The following is a 15,555-nucleotide window of genomic DNA, read 5'->3' as shown; positions in this document are numbered from 1 at the left end:
TATTTCAATATAATCCCTATACAACAACTCAAGATCACATCCTAAGAAGCAACAACATGGGGTCCTTGACGATTCTCCTGGCGGTCTCGCTCTAAAACATACACACCTTGGACCAAGCTGGCAGCTACAGATCTCCGGTGATGTGCATTTTCCCTTCATAAAAAGAAAAAGATTCATTTAAACTATACCTTAGTCAATACAACCTAAGGAACCATTAAAACAAACTATTGACTAGTCAATATACACGCTAAGGATCCACGGAAGCAACAAAACAAGTCAATAGGATGGTTAGTCTGTCAATGAGAAAAGGCACCCACTACAGCTTTGTCATGGCCATACAGATTTATGTGCAAATATATGTACAAAATCCAGAATGGGATAAAAATTTATAAAGGAAGTGCCTCAGAATGGCTCAGATACACTAATCACAGCTAAAAATGTGAATCATTCAAGAATACCACAAGAAAAGGCTCTAGTTTTGTTTCCTTTCTGAATATATCAAACAATTAATAAAACAATATGTGGTTCAGAATAAACACTCAGCCAATAAATACCACCAAAAACATCATTTCTCCAAGAGTAGACACAATATTTTTACCCAAAATCAGGAATATACCAATATTTTCAGCCCACCCTAGTGTTGAAATTTGGACAAATATCATGTTTAATCCATCAAATTTCAATTAAAGTTGATGTTGCGTACTAAATTGCAAGCAATACATAAGAGGAAAGAAATAACTTTTTGCCCTTTTTTAATCAAGTCAAGAACTACACAAACCCGTCCAAGGAGAAGCTCAGAAGCTAAGACACATCCAACAGACCACATATCAATGGTCAGCGTGTATTCTATAGCTCCAAATATTAGTTCTGGAGCCCTATAATATCTTGAGCATATGTATGATATATTGGGTTCGCCAGGTACCTATATAACAAAAATATCAATGTCAAGCCTTATCATATCATAACCCAGTAAGGCTATAAAACTATTGTTTGACAACTTACCAACTTCTGTGCACTTCCGAAATCACATATCTTAAGTTGATGGGTGTGAGGATTAACCTACAACAAATAGTACTTCAAAGGTCAGACTGGAAACAATTATACCCAGCTAAAACTAACATAAATTGCAATCAATACACATCCTTTAAAGTAAAGGGTAAACATTGAGGAGCAGAATCTCACCAATAAATTTTGTGGTTTAATGTCACGATGACAAATTCCAATAACACCATGTACATAAGCAAGTGCTCGACAGATCTACAAAGCATAAAAATGTTGAACAAATAAACAAAAAATTAAGCTAAGTGTTAGTATCACTGCATTCAAGTGTTTCTCAGCTTTCAAATAGACATTAAATAAATCATATATATAAAGGTGTATCTTTGAACCATACAAAAGTGTATCCAAAAACTTCTTAGGCAGATATGAGAAATGGAAGTACAATATTTGCAACCAATTCTTATAAAAAATAAATAAATAAAAAGAAAATACAGTAGACATTGTTGCTTACAAGTTACAACCCAAGGAATAGGTATTAAACAAGAAACATGACATGCCATTACCATGTGTGTTGTCCCGTCACATCACACGAGCTACCACCTCTATAAAGATAAACTTTGTTCCACATAACCACATAAGCGTCCACATCATAGTCAACCTGGCTGGAGGACTAACATCACCAACCCCGCAGGGTAACTGACCATAACAGAACAGAAGTGACTCTTGAGAAACCAAGCCGGGCTGACCCCATAGAACCAAATAACAATGATGGTGACGATAACAACAATGAACAAAAGTGATCATGGTGTGAATCCAAATTATAATTGCAACCAAACTTAACCAAGTAGCTAGTAAGGAAGCATAACAAACCTGGTTAATATATGGCTCCATTTGATGTAATAACTCGTAACCCTGAGTACACAACCAAAGTCGAAGGTTCAATAGCCTAAACGTGTTAAAGCTTGCTTACAGTAGAATGCAACAACACTAAATCACCTACATGTTTGAAGTATCGAAGATGAGCATCCATTGTCCCACTAACAGACTCCAAAAATTTCTGAATCCAGCAGTGACAGCGATGCAGAAAAGCATAAGGATCCAATTTATTTCAGGTATGTATATTTGCCCAAGGAACTTTGTAGATGTATGAACAACCTTGACTCTAGGAAAGCAACCAAGTGCATGTGCTTGCTTGATTATTGAAAAAGTTGCAGATATTGTAGCGTGACTCTCGCAATAATAGCAAAGCTGGCAATCCCCAAGAACAAACATTGGCGAATATAAACCCTCTGCAAAAATACGATATATTAGTTAGTTATCAAGCTTTTTCAGGAGAGATGACCACATTAAAGTTTAGGTACAATGTACCAAAAGAGATCATAACAGACTTGGTATGGAATGATAGAAAGCATGGACAACGTGCCCAGGTTCTTCATAAGGTAAGCAGCCTGTCCTATATATGCCAATAGGCCGGAGGCTAGGAAACACGATTAATGTGAAAACAATCCGAACTACCAAAACAGGAAAATGGTCTAAATCAGCAAAGAGCGCTTCTGTCCCTGCAATAATGATGTGCACATCAGTAACCCAAGAGACCGCTAGTCCTTCTCAGTAAATGCAAATGAATTGGAGATGAGATGCTAAATAACAAAATAAGAAGTTGACCTATGATATATCGAAAGCATTATTCCTCCAAGGCAGCTCCAACCTCCCTTTTTAAGAAACCGATATACATAAAATGCGGAGAAAGCCTTCGTAATCGTGACCATGTTTCCAAATGTTGAATGCACCGACGCCTCCCATCATAAGAAACCAAAGGAGTGCGATTGGAGCAAAGAGCCACCCAACTTTATTGGTTCCATAACTTTGCATACTAAACAAGCAAAAATAACTGTAATAATCGACAGGCAGCTTAACCTGGATTAACATTTGAACTGCACCAAATATCACCTTTTTTGGATGTAATGTTCTTTGTTCATGAGGAACTTGCAAGTTACAATATCACAGAACAATTTTGAGCACAAGAACAAAAATCAGAACACATGTATCGTTAAACCTCACGGAGAACCAAGCCGGGACTCAAACATGTTTAACTACGCGGATTATTTGACCAGAAATATCCCATTAAAGTGAATACGCCAAGCCACATACAACACTTCACAGAGTAACTTGCTTAAAACCGGACGACGAGAGAAAATAAAGTTGTCTCTGGAGAATAAACAGGGCTGCTGTATTTCTCATATTATATACCCATTATATCGGAGAAAAGAATAAAAATAAGTAACTATGCAGCTCCCATTTATCTACACTACCTAACTGCCTAGTTAGAGTTTGATCAAAAAATTTTAAAAGAAGAAGAATTGGGAGTTCAGAAAAGATGGAAAAGGGTGCCCCCAAACCATAAAACACAAGCACTAATGCAATCCAAGTACAAGGTTACCTTGATGAGCTCAGTATTGGATGTTTTGTCTGCTAGGCTGACAAGCCACATTGTGAATTTGTGACCATGTCCCGCTTTTCAAGAAAGATCTGCACCAAGAGAAAAAACGTGTGCTGTGGCCTTTGCATTCTCATACCTATTCCAGAAGTGTAAAATTTTAGTGACAAGCACTAAATAGTAAATCAGCAATAGGTACCGTGGTCGCCAAACCGATAATTTAATGAAGAGACCACTCAAAGGAAACTCTATAAGCTATTACAAAGAACTCTAACTGCCAGATTTTGAGCTTTATAACGTTCTCAGAATAGTTTCAATTGGTCGAGATCCCCGCTTTTAAGCCCTCTTATATTTTCTTCAAATATAGAAATTTCCCTCTCAGAATTGTTTTAAAAACGATAGAAAGTCTTACCCGGACTGAAGGTAATCATTACGTAAAAACAAAAAAAAATAAAAATCATAATTAGGGTCTGTTATGCACATCAACAACTTGGAAAGATCTGCTGATGCATGATTTTAGTTGTGAAGATTCGGAAAGGGGTGAAGACCCACGGTCACCATCACATAGAAGAAATTACTTCTTCTAACATGGTAGCTATATCCATCTTTGTGCCTTTCCGCAATGACAAAAACTTCTCACGAGCCTGTTACACAAACGTAAAGTACATTTCACTATCAAAAAAGTTAAAAGTTAAAATTAAACTACATTAATTGCGGTGAGGAGAAATTGTAGGGTTTTATTTTATTTTAATTTATTTATTTATAGTTTTTTGGTAAGAGATTGTTCAAGACCTTATCTCAAACAAATGGCTAGCGAGTGAAGTCGAGAAGAAAGAGATTGATTCTGCATTAGGGTTTTGAGATTGAGAAGAAAGAGAGATGAGGTCGAGAAGAAAGATGAAACTGTTGAGAAGTGAAACTTGACGCCCTCATGTCACATGCCTAACACGTGTTTAGTTGTGACGGTTTATAAAAATAACTCTGACCCTATTTGTTGTCACTATTTTTTTATGCATTTTTTAAATAAACTAAAATACGTTTTTGAATTATAATGACGCTAAAACCACAAACTGACACCTACATGCTGTCACATCCTTTCTAACGCCACTTTGGCTTCACAAAACCAAAAATGCCCCTGTCACAAAAATGTTGTTATGGTGTAGTGGTTGTTAGTAGTCCCCAGATGGGAGGGCTTGTCATTCTCTTAGAGGTATGGTTTTATGAGTATTTCCGTGCTGCAAATCCTATCCTCAAAGAGTACACCGATGAGAGGCCTAGGCTCAGGGCTTGGCACGAACCTCATCGAGCTCGTCTGACCAGTGAGATTAACATAACTTCTGTCCGAACCTAGATCAAGCTTAGCACATAGGCTTTTATTGTTTGGAGGCATTGGTGGACATATGTGCACATCGGCACGAATGACTGTAGATATGCATTGTTCATTTTTTCATAGGAGGATGGTATTCACTTGTGGGAGTCATATAGAGTGGTATTTAAGGGATAGATGTTACAGACAGCTCACACCATGCTTTGGTATCCCCCCTGATCTGGCTACCCATGTATCAGAGGCTAAGGACATGACCTTTACAACCAAGTCATCGAAAAGAAACGCGTGGCTTGAGTTGGCTAGTAGCCGACCTAGTTACATTGCGGACTTATGAGCGATATTACCATTATTGGTTTAAGGTATTTATTGGTCATTTGCTCCCAGCTGTGGGTCGTACAGGCAACATTCATACGGTTAACAGAATGGGTGTCAGACGTGAATTTCAGATTGGCCAGCCGTCCACCGATGTTTCAAAGATGGACCGCATTACACACATTTGTTCCAAATACGATCCCCTCTACCATAGTGGCCTTGGGTTTTCAGTTTGAGTGATCCGAGTGGCCAGACGATTTACCATCACATTTCTTCTATTGATGACACTTGCATCGTACAATTAGAGCCTGACCTTGGACATCTACCCCTGGTAATTATTTTTATTGGTTTTGGTTTATTATGAAAATGTCATAAATTATTAATGAATTATTATTTCAGGATGAGCTACGCATGAGATATGAGACAAGCATTCGTGGAAATGATGGCATGCGCTCTTCGGTATTCGCCTACAGTGTTGAGAGAGAGAGACTTCTTTCCCAGGCTCATATGGATTATGATGATTTACAATGCCAGGTTGATGAGTTACAGGCTCAGATTGATTGCACAAGGGTGAGTTCATCACATGGACAGACGGAGATTTCAGCACAAAGACAGTCGAGGAGGAGTTCACGACAAAGGAAGGCGTATGTAGGAAGTGAGGACTTGATGATTTATAATATTAAGTTTGTTGTATAACAATTATTATTATGTTGTGTGATTTAGAATTGTTCATTTGATCATTTTCATAAGTTCTAATTTACTTCCTTTGATCAATTTGATTTAGCAAATGAATTATAATTTTTATTAATAGAATGGCAACTAATATATGATTGCAAAAAAATAAAATAAAATAAAAATAAATAAATAAAAGACAATTATTACATATCACCCTTATTACATACTACTAGAGGTACTCTAGTTATCAAGCCAATCATCATTTTCTTCATCATTAGCTCATTGTCGTCGGAAACTTCATTTGTACTACTTGATTCAACATTTTTTTTTCATATTTAGCTACAATTGCTTCTTGTTTTAGCTCTAAAACCGTTCGCAAATGAGGACTGACTTTGTCGAAAGTGACATTGCCAACAACCTAGTCTAAATTTCATCCTCTCTAATATGAGTTTTTCTTGCTTCAAAAATAACTTTTTTGCGTGCTTCAATTTCATCATAGTTTGAAATTGCCCATTTAGAATCTCTTTTCTATTTCTTCGGCTTTCTTTAAAAGCTTGAAGAAATTGATCCATATTTTTAGCAGTGGATGCAACATTACCCTCGACAGTAGAGGCAATTTTCTTGTTCTTCTCAATTTTTTTGCTCTGCTTCCTACCAATCGACCTCTCCAAAAAACCTTCGGTATTGCTAGGATCGTATTCCGAGTACAGTGAAGGTGAAGGGTTAGAGTGAGGCGTTGAAGGGGTTGAGGCTAAAGAATCGAAGCCTTCAAAATCTCCGGATCTTGTTTTTTTCTTTGGTCTTAGAGCAAGCGTTTCGTTGCGTAATTGAGTTCTTTGCCACTTTGGTGTATTTTTTACTAGATTATAACAATCTTGCCATATCTATGGTTTCCCAGTAGTAGCCGCATAAGTTGCTGTCGAGTCTGTAAGCTATATTTATTTTTTTTTTTTTAAATCAATATCAAGTAGTATATAAACGAAGTATAAATTAAATGAAGTATAAACGAATCTTACAATGTCTTCACGTCCCCACCCGCTTGGATGTTGTTCATCAAGCTTTCTTAGTATAACATGAAATTTGTTGAAAAATGGTAAAAGAATCGCCCAACGATGTGAGACTCCCTTCCACTTACGGTTGCGGTCAAAACATTGAATTTCATTCATCCTTGCCATAATTCGTTCCCAATAAACTTGTCCCGATTGATCATTCCCTACTATAGGATCTTCTCCAATCTCAATCCACGTTCTAGTAAGAGCAAAATTTTCTTCATTTGTCCAACTTAGACCCCTGCCTTGTTTTGGTTGTGACATTGTGAGTGTTGTGTATGAAATGGTTGAATTATTTGATAAGAATGTTTGAGTTGAGTGTATATAAAATGAAGAAGGAGATGAGTGTAGATATATGGATGTAGAATTCCAGCCGTTTTTTTTCCGTTGGAGCACGCAACATTAAGAGTGGCACATGACAAGATTTCATCAATCGGCGCGCAGTCTTTGGTCAAAAAAAAAAAAACATTTGCAATGGCGCGACATTACCGATGTCACTCTGCATCCGCATCCAAATTGTCAAATTTGCGAACAAAAATGCGAACAGATAGGTGATGCAACCGAATATACTACCACCTAAAGTTGGAATTTCGAAAATTCCGAATTTTTTCTTCAGGTAATACTACCACCTAGAGATGCTTTAACTTTATAGAGTTCATTATTTACCCTCTAATTCTAGTATCACTATAGTTTTATAGCGTAGCTAATTTGTTATCATACTTCAGTAGGTGTAGCCAAAATTCGCTAAGTCGATCACCTTCTTTGTTATTTTGTCTTGAGCACTATTTTTTCTTTTTAACAAATGAATTAAAAAATTTGGCCTTCAGCGCGATATTCAGCGTCAAGAAAGTAAATCTTTACCGTGTAAACAAAGCTCCCCTAGTAACAGTAGCTTTTTCTATCGACCGGATTTTTTTTCCTGAATTTGCCCCTTGCCAAATACCGATATCACAGTTCATGCCATCTTTATTTTATTGTTATTTTGTCTTTTTTGTATGGGTGTAAATGTAAATGAACTCATTAAGTTGTCACCATCAGATCAGAATTTTTTGGCCAAATTTGACCCGGTTTGGACAGTTGACCAAATTTGACCAAACAAAATAACATTCCAAAAAACACCAATATTATAGTTCCTGCCATTTTTGTTTTTTTTTTTTTTACAGTCTCGGCAAATTTAATACAATTAGTCTAAATTAGTGTATTAGTTGGACCTCTTTACATCTATAGCAACAAATCGGATCAGGAATTTAGATTTTTATGTTTGATTCAAATTTAAATTTTGGACTCGGAGTTCGCATCATATCGCGCATTTTATTTTATTTTATTTTTTTATCCTGACAAATTTAACATATTCAGTCTAAATTAGTGTGTTAGTGATATCTCTTTACATCTTGAGCAACAAATCGGGTCGGAAATTTAAATTTTTATGATCAATTCAAATTTGAATTTTGGAATCAGGGTTTTTTATTAACCCGATTGATTTCGGTTTCGGATAGTTAGCATAAACTAAGTACAAAAAAAAAAACAAGCGCATCGCGCGTGCCAGAATAAATTTCACGCTCATAGTTTTGGATAGGTATTATAAAATAAGCACGAAAAACAAACATGTGCATCGCGTTGCATGCGGCGTGCCAGAATAAATTTCACGCTCAATCGAGCGTGCCCAAAATGCTAGTATTTATAAAGAGAATGACCGTCCTCCATTTATTTTGTGAAAGCTATGCAGTAGCCTCAGTGGGAATGAATGGTCGATAAGGTTATCTAACCACGCTTTGGAGTTGGACTGAAGCATCTACTGGCGTTCTTTGTAATTCATATTTCATCCAATCTGTGAGCTGTAACCTTAAAAATGATTCCTGGGGTCTTTCAATCAATATTAGGTGTCGTGAATAGTGGCGCGTGGTTTTCGTGTTAATACCACTAATCAAATAACCGGCTCCTGCTTCATTTCCTAATTGCATTTCTTCTTCGGACTTCTATTAAATCTTGGTAGGTAAGGATTCCTAACGAGTAGCATGCCAATACTAGGTGATGAACGCAGGAACATGGGGAGATAACATACACCTTTTTCCTCATTTCCTTAGAAACATTTTTAAAGCCGAAGAGATGTCACCACGATCCTGAATGTAGCATTGTGAGGACATCGGATACATAGCAGACGGTTTTTATTACATTCGCATTTACGAGACTATCGGTATATTATTCCCCATGATCAAGACTTCGACAGACCACTGAGTCTAGCTTACCAAGATGACTGTACACTCTGGAATTGCACGATGCTTTTTATGCTTTTAATTTATTGATTAGACTTTTGAGTCTTGATTATTTTGTTTGATTTGTCAACTTTCAGCACTACTCTCGTACACTCGGGCAAGTAAAAGGTGAAAGCGATGTAAGAAGATAGTTGAGGGCGGTATCAGAATCCATAAGGCTTTATGGCCATTTCTTCATAGGATAAGGTGCAAGCCCTGTAGCTAGTTGCGTAAAATCTATAAGAACTTCAAAATGTGCCGATTCTTTATCTAATTTTATTTTGTGTTGGTTATCCGATCTCGACGCCTTCATTGGTTCGCGGACAAATGACAACTGCACTTGCACTTGATGAAAAAAGAATATAGTTTTTTTTTCAGCCTCTCACAAAACATGTCTACTGGAGTTTTGAGATTGAAAAATAAGAGGGCGCACGCCCGCGCTCATGCCTAAAGATGCCGGATTCTGATTTTTCTACAGAAAACACGAAATTTTGCAGACACGCCGAAATTTTAGATTACTATAAAAACAAAATTTAGGTTTTGAAAAATCAAGTCTTGAATAGAAACCTAATTTTGAGAGCAACCAAAATTAAGAGAAAACTCTTACAAAGAGAAAAAGCTTATAAGAAGAGATGAGTGATCTAGTAAGTTTGGAGAGACTTGAGAGGAGTGATTGTAATCTTCCTTCCCATACTTATAAAAGGATTAATTAGCTCTTGTGGAAGTATGTATCATTGGTCGAACTACGATACATCTTTGTGTTATGGTATATTTTACTTTCTTTATATTTCTATTGTCTATTTGTGATAGTTATATCCATAGTTTAGGATTATGGTTGTTGGTTGTAGTGAAATATTAGATTTTTTATTGGAGTAGTAGATTGTCCAAATACAAGTTATTTTAGTGGGGATCGATTGGTATCGTTTTCCCCAACTAGTGGTATCGGAGCCATGGTTAAATTAATCATAGAAAATAGTTATCCAAATCTTACCCAGAAGGTGTTTGATAAAATTTATGAGAGGAGGTTTGAGTTGAAATAGCTTGTTGAGATGGACCATTCTATAAACACTCGCATGACTAGTCTAAATAGAGGTAACTACACTATTTGGAAAGTCAGGATGTGCAAGGACTTGGCACAACCCATTGGAAATGGAGGAGTAAAACCAGACGCAATTGTCGCGGCTGAGTGGAAGACGCTTGATGAAAAAACAATTGGGTGCATTACAACGGATTGACAACAATGTAATTCGCCTTGTATCCCAAGTGACCACCACTTTTAGCCTGTGGAAGACATTAGAAGACCTCTACGAGAAGACAAAAAAGGACGCACATAATAGCTCCTATCACTCAGAGATCCTTGTTACAAAAAAGCAAGAGAGAGGCAAAAGTAGAAAGCTACCTCATTCTAGAGGTGATGACAAAATAAAATCTAGGAGCCTGAGTAGACCTCCTAAGAAAGACTTGTCGTGTTATCATTGCGGTATCCATGATCACTTCAAGTATGAATGTATAGAATTGAAGAGGGATGAGAAGACTAGTATCGTACATGAAGACAAGTTATAGTTGAAAGAAAGCACTACCGGTAGAGACTCCACAATCATAGCTACAGAAGGTGAAGTAGGAATTATGTCAGATGGTGACGAGTTATGCTTGAGTACTTCATACCAGGGTACAGAGTGGGTGGTAGATACAGGTGCTTCCTACCATGTCATACCCTACGAGAGTTTCTTCACTACCTACAAATCGGGTGATTTTGGTGAGGTGAAGATGGGCAACAATGAAGTCTCGAAGATTTTAGGCAATGGGGATATTCATGTAGAAACCAATGTCGGCTACACCTTGACACTCAAGGATGTAAGACATGTCCCTGATATTCAGCTAAGCCTAATTTCCACTGGGAAGTTAGATGATGATGGCTTTCAAAACTTATTTAGTAACGGGGTATGGAAACTAAGTAGAGGTTCCATTCTAGTAGCCAAAGGGAAGAAAACTTGCTGCTTTATAAGATACAGGCTAGTTTATGTAAAGCTGAGTTAAATGCAGTACAAGAATAAGCTTCCTCCGAATTATGGCATAAGAGACTGTGTCATATGGGATAAAAAGGCATAGAAGTTCTTGCCAAGTAAAATGTCTTGCCAAACATAAAAGGTATGCATTTAAATAGATGTACTCATTGTTTGGTTGGAAAGTAACACAGGGTGGTGTGTTTCCAAAGATTCCCCTCTCACAGAAAGAACAATGTCCTTGAGCTAGTACACACAGATTTATGTGGTCCTATGAAAGTGAAGTCCCACGGGGGGAGCTTTGTACTTCTTGACTTTCATTGATGATGCATCAAGAAAGATATGGGCATATAGTTTGAAGACCAAGGATGAAGTTCTTGGCATGTTCAAAGCTTTCCATAGCATGGTGGAAAGAGATAGGGGAAGCCTTTGAAGTGTATTCGCTCAGATAATAAGGGAGAGAGTATATTGGGCCATTTGAAAAGTATTGCAAGAGTCGTGAGATTTGTCATGAGTAGACCGTTCCCAAGACACCATAGCAAAATGGTATAGCCAAGAAGATATATTGTACCATTATAGAGAGGATGAGATGCATGTTATCTCACTCTAAGTTACCAAGAGTTACTGGGTAGAAGCAAGTGTAAAGCCGTACATGTGATCAACTTATTGCCTTTGAAGCCTCTAAATAGTGATTATCCATAGAGAGTATGGTCAGGCAGAGATGTTCATTATGGATACTTTAGGGTATTTAGGTGTAGGGCATTTGTTCATATTCCCAAGGATGAGAGATCCAAACTTGATGACAAAGCCAAGCAATGCATTTTTCTGGGTTATGGGGATGAGAAGTTTAGCTATAAACTTTATGATCCGATCAACAAAAAGATGATCCGAAGTCGAGATGATGTGTTCTTGGAAGACCAAACTATAGCAGACTTTGTGAATGGTGAGAAGCTAGAAGCTTTCATTAATGATCTTGTTGACTTAGAACCAGAAGTTCCTAGTGTGGAACGTGCAGAAGGCATTGAGAATGCAGAGAACCATGGGTTACATTTGAAGCTCATGATAATGATCATATTGCTCATGATGGGATAGAACCTATTGATATAGAAGATGCAGATGAAGTGCATGAACTACCACCTGAGCAAGTAGAAGTGCATCCTCCTGAGCCACAAGAAGATGGGGTAAAGAGATCGGAGAGAGAAAGACAAGCTTCAACCAGGTATTCACCACATACATATGTTTTACTATCTGATGGTGGAGAACATATGTACTATCAAGAGGCTCTTGAAAGTACAGACAAGGAGAAGTGGTTGAAGGTCATGCAAGATGAGATGGGTTCTTTGCATAAGAATCATATTTATGACTTAGTTGAGAAACCGAAATGAAGAAAAGTTTTCAAGAATAAGTGGATCTTCAAAGTCAAGCATGAGGAGAATAATCCACACCCAAGGCACAAAGCTCGCTTTGTTGTGAAGGGATTCTGTCAAAGGAAAGGTATTGACTTTGATGAAATTTTCTCTCTTGTAGTTTTTTTTTTAAGAAGCTAGGGGTTAGGCAGACCCCAACTTGTATTAATCAAGATCTCAAGTACACCTTTTCTTGCGCATCCTCCATTACAATATTAGTTAGAGCACAGTTTAAAGGAGGAAGAAAATAGAAAACAAAATCCTCATAAGACTTACATAACTTAGAGAAGTAATCAGCTACCCTATTTGTTTCTCTATACACATGCTTAAAATCAACCAGTTCAAACTGTTGTTTCAATAGCTGAATGGAAACAATAATGTTAAGACAATACCAAGGAGGTTCCTCTAGTCCAGTTATTGCTCCTACTGCACATTTAGAGTCTGAACAAACTGTAAGTCATCGAGCTCCAATACAAATTGCTCCCTTCATTCCCGTCTTCAATAGCCAAGAGTTCCTGGGTAATGACCGACCTTTTTGTAGAACTCCCAGTATACGCCAGCTGAACAACTTCAGCTTCATCTTTTATCGCACCTCCAAACCCATTGAATTCTTCTGTGACCGATCCATCAGTATTAACTACTAACTCACCTAGTTTAGGCTTAAACCATTTGCACCAAATTAGGACACGTGGTGTGAAAGAAACTTGTATCCCCATCCCATTGAGAAGAATTCTGGCTACCACCGTGTCAAGGACTTCTTTCAACACTGTCTACAGATATAACTTCATTTCCCTCTTCACCTTTTTGCAGACTTGATCTTCAATATGCTGCTTCTGCTGAAACTTCCTCAAATTCCTTTCAACCCAGATGGCATATATAGTGGCGCAGACAACAACTCTAGCAATTTCAGATTCCATAGTGTCATCTCTACAAATCCTCTTGATGTTATACCACTCGGCAGTTGATAACTTAACTTGAGTGCTCCAACCTAATCATCTTTTCACCCTCGCCCAGACACCTTTAGTATATGGACAATCAAAATATAGATGCTTTTAGGTCTCCCTAGAAGAGTTACAGAGACTACAAGTAAATTGGTTAATAATTTTCTTCCTAACGAATCGATCATGAGTAGGTAAACAATTAGCAAACAGTTGCCAACCAGTGAAGGAGTGTTTAGGTACAACTAACTTACCCCATACCACTCTATACCATTTGACTTTTGTTCTAGTCTGCTTGAGTGCCATGTATGCTGATTTGGCTGTGAATCTTCCTGAGACTGTTGGAGTCCAGATGATGTGGTCTTGCTATAGCATAGGGTTCAACTCAGTATCCTCTATGCTCTTTTTTAGTTCACTAGTAGGCAGACTAGTAACTAGGTGGTTCCATCTCCCATAAAAAATAAGATCTCTAACTAGCGCATTCTCCGGTACCTGTAAGAGTTGCACTACTTCAGGCCACTGTAGTAAAGGAGTGTCATGGCACCAAGGGTCATGCCATACATAAGTCTACTCTCCTTTTGCTATCTAGTGTCCTACTAACTTCTGAGCAACTTTCTGATGCTTTAAGACATTCCTCTAGACAACCCACGAGCAATCAGCTGGACTTTTCATATTCCAAAGTGTTGTTTTCTAACATGATGCTCAACTGACCACTTAACCCATAAAGAGTCTTCGTAGCTTGCAATCTTAAAAACAAGGCCACAGTAGGCAGCCTTATTCCATGTCTTCGGGTCTACTATCCCCAGTCCATCCTGATCTTTCTCAAGTCGAATGAGAGCGTGAGTAGCATGATGCATTTTGGGTGTCATGTCCGGACTAGCCCAAAGGAATCTATTGCAAATCTTACCAATGTCATTCAATGTTTTTTTGGGTAAGATGAAAGTTCTAGCCCAATAAACATGGAGAGAGGATAAAAGTGACTGAATCAATTGGAAACTTCATGCATTAATGAGAGACTTATTCTTTCAATTTGAACTTCTCTTAGTAACCATTTCTATCAAAGGAAGACATTCTTTGATCCCCATTCTAGATGCAGTGAGTGGGAGCCCAAGATAAGTAATGGGGGGCTGCACCAGTTGCACTTCCATAATGTCCGCCAATTCCTTTGCTTCATGATAGCTCATACTTCCAGCCAAAAGTGTAGTCTTCTGTCTACTCAACTTAAGCCCAGTACACTCAGTGAATTCATCAAGGGTTTTCTTCACAGCCCTCATAAATGTTTCATCACCCTTACAGAACAGCAAGATGACTTCTATCAGGGTGGTATTGGGTCTAACTGCAAGGATGAACCTAAAGGTTGAGCAACTATATGTCAAGACAGCTTTTTTCATGGAGATCTTGAAGAAGATGTCTACATGGACCAGCCATAGGGGTTTGAGGTCAAAGGCAAGGAGCATCTGGTATGCAAGCTGAAAAAGAGCTTGTATGGGTTGAAACAAGCATCGAGACAGTGGTACATGAAGTTTGAGTCATTTATAGTGAAGCATGGATACAAAAAGTCTTCTTTCAATCATTGTGTGTTTGTTCATAAATTTTCAGATGGGGATTTCATAGTGCCCTTGTTGTATGTGGATGATATGTTGATAGTTGGCCAAAACAACAATAAGATATCCAAGCTGAAGAAACACTTGAGTAAGTCCTTTGAGATGAAGGATTTGGGTCAAGCAAAGCAGATACTTGGTATGTGGATCATTCATGACAGAAAGAGTGGAAAGTTATGGCTTTCTCAAGTAAGCTACATATCTTTCTTGTGTCAAAAGGGAAGTTATGCTCACCCTTTTGACACATATCTTTAGATCACGAGTGTTGAAGAGATTCAACATGTTGAATCTCTTCAACACCTTCTTAATATAAGGTGTTGAAGAGATTCAACATGGATCAAGCTTTAGTCCGCTTTGCGGCCATTCCGCATGACCAAAGATATGTGTCAAAAGGGTGAGCATGAGCAGAATCAAATGGAAAAGATTCCTTATGCATCCATAGTGGGTAGCTTGATGTATGCAATGTTGTGTACAAGACCGGATATTGCTTTCGCAGTTGGTGTTGTAAGTCGATTTTTGTCAAATCCGGGTAAAGAGCATTGGGAAGGTGTTAAGT

General features: G+C 37.8%; 1 long non-coding RNA gene across 2 annotated transcripts; it reads right to left on the bottom strand.

The window, feature by feature from the left end:
- Nucleotides 1-999: 999 nt before the first annotated feature.
- Nucleotides 1,000-2,221, bottom strand: LOC147494786 (uncharacterized). Of its 2 annotated transcripts, none has more exons than XR_015200126.1 (5): nt 2,000-2,221; nt 1,870-1,911; nt 1,563-1,740; nt 1,183-1,257; nt 1,000-1,059 (listed from the first exon to the last, which is right to left on the bottom strand). It is a non-coding gene; the product is annotated as an uncharacterized LOC147494786 (long non-coding RNA). The 2 variants fall into 2 exon arrangements; XR_015200125.1 differs by having other exon boundaries at nt 1,563-1,695.
- Nucleotides 2,222-15,555: the final 13,334 nt, after the last annotated feature.

This window comes from Coptis chinensis, chromosome 6, assembly GCF_015680905.1.
Source record: "Coptis chinensis isolate HL-2020 chromosome 6, ASM1568090v1, whole genome shotgun sequence".
NCBI classification, from domain to species: domain Eukaryota; kingdom Viridiplantae; phylum Streptophyta; class Magnoliopsida; order Ranunculales; family Ranunculaceae; genus Coptis; species Coptis chinensis.
The sequence above is the reverse complement of the archived record's forward strand: the minus strand, read 5'-3'. Positions and strand labels throughout refer to the sequence as shown.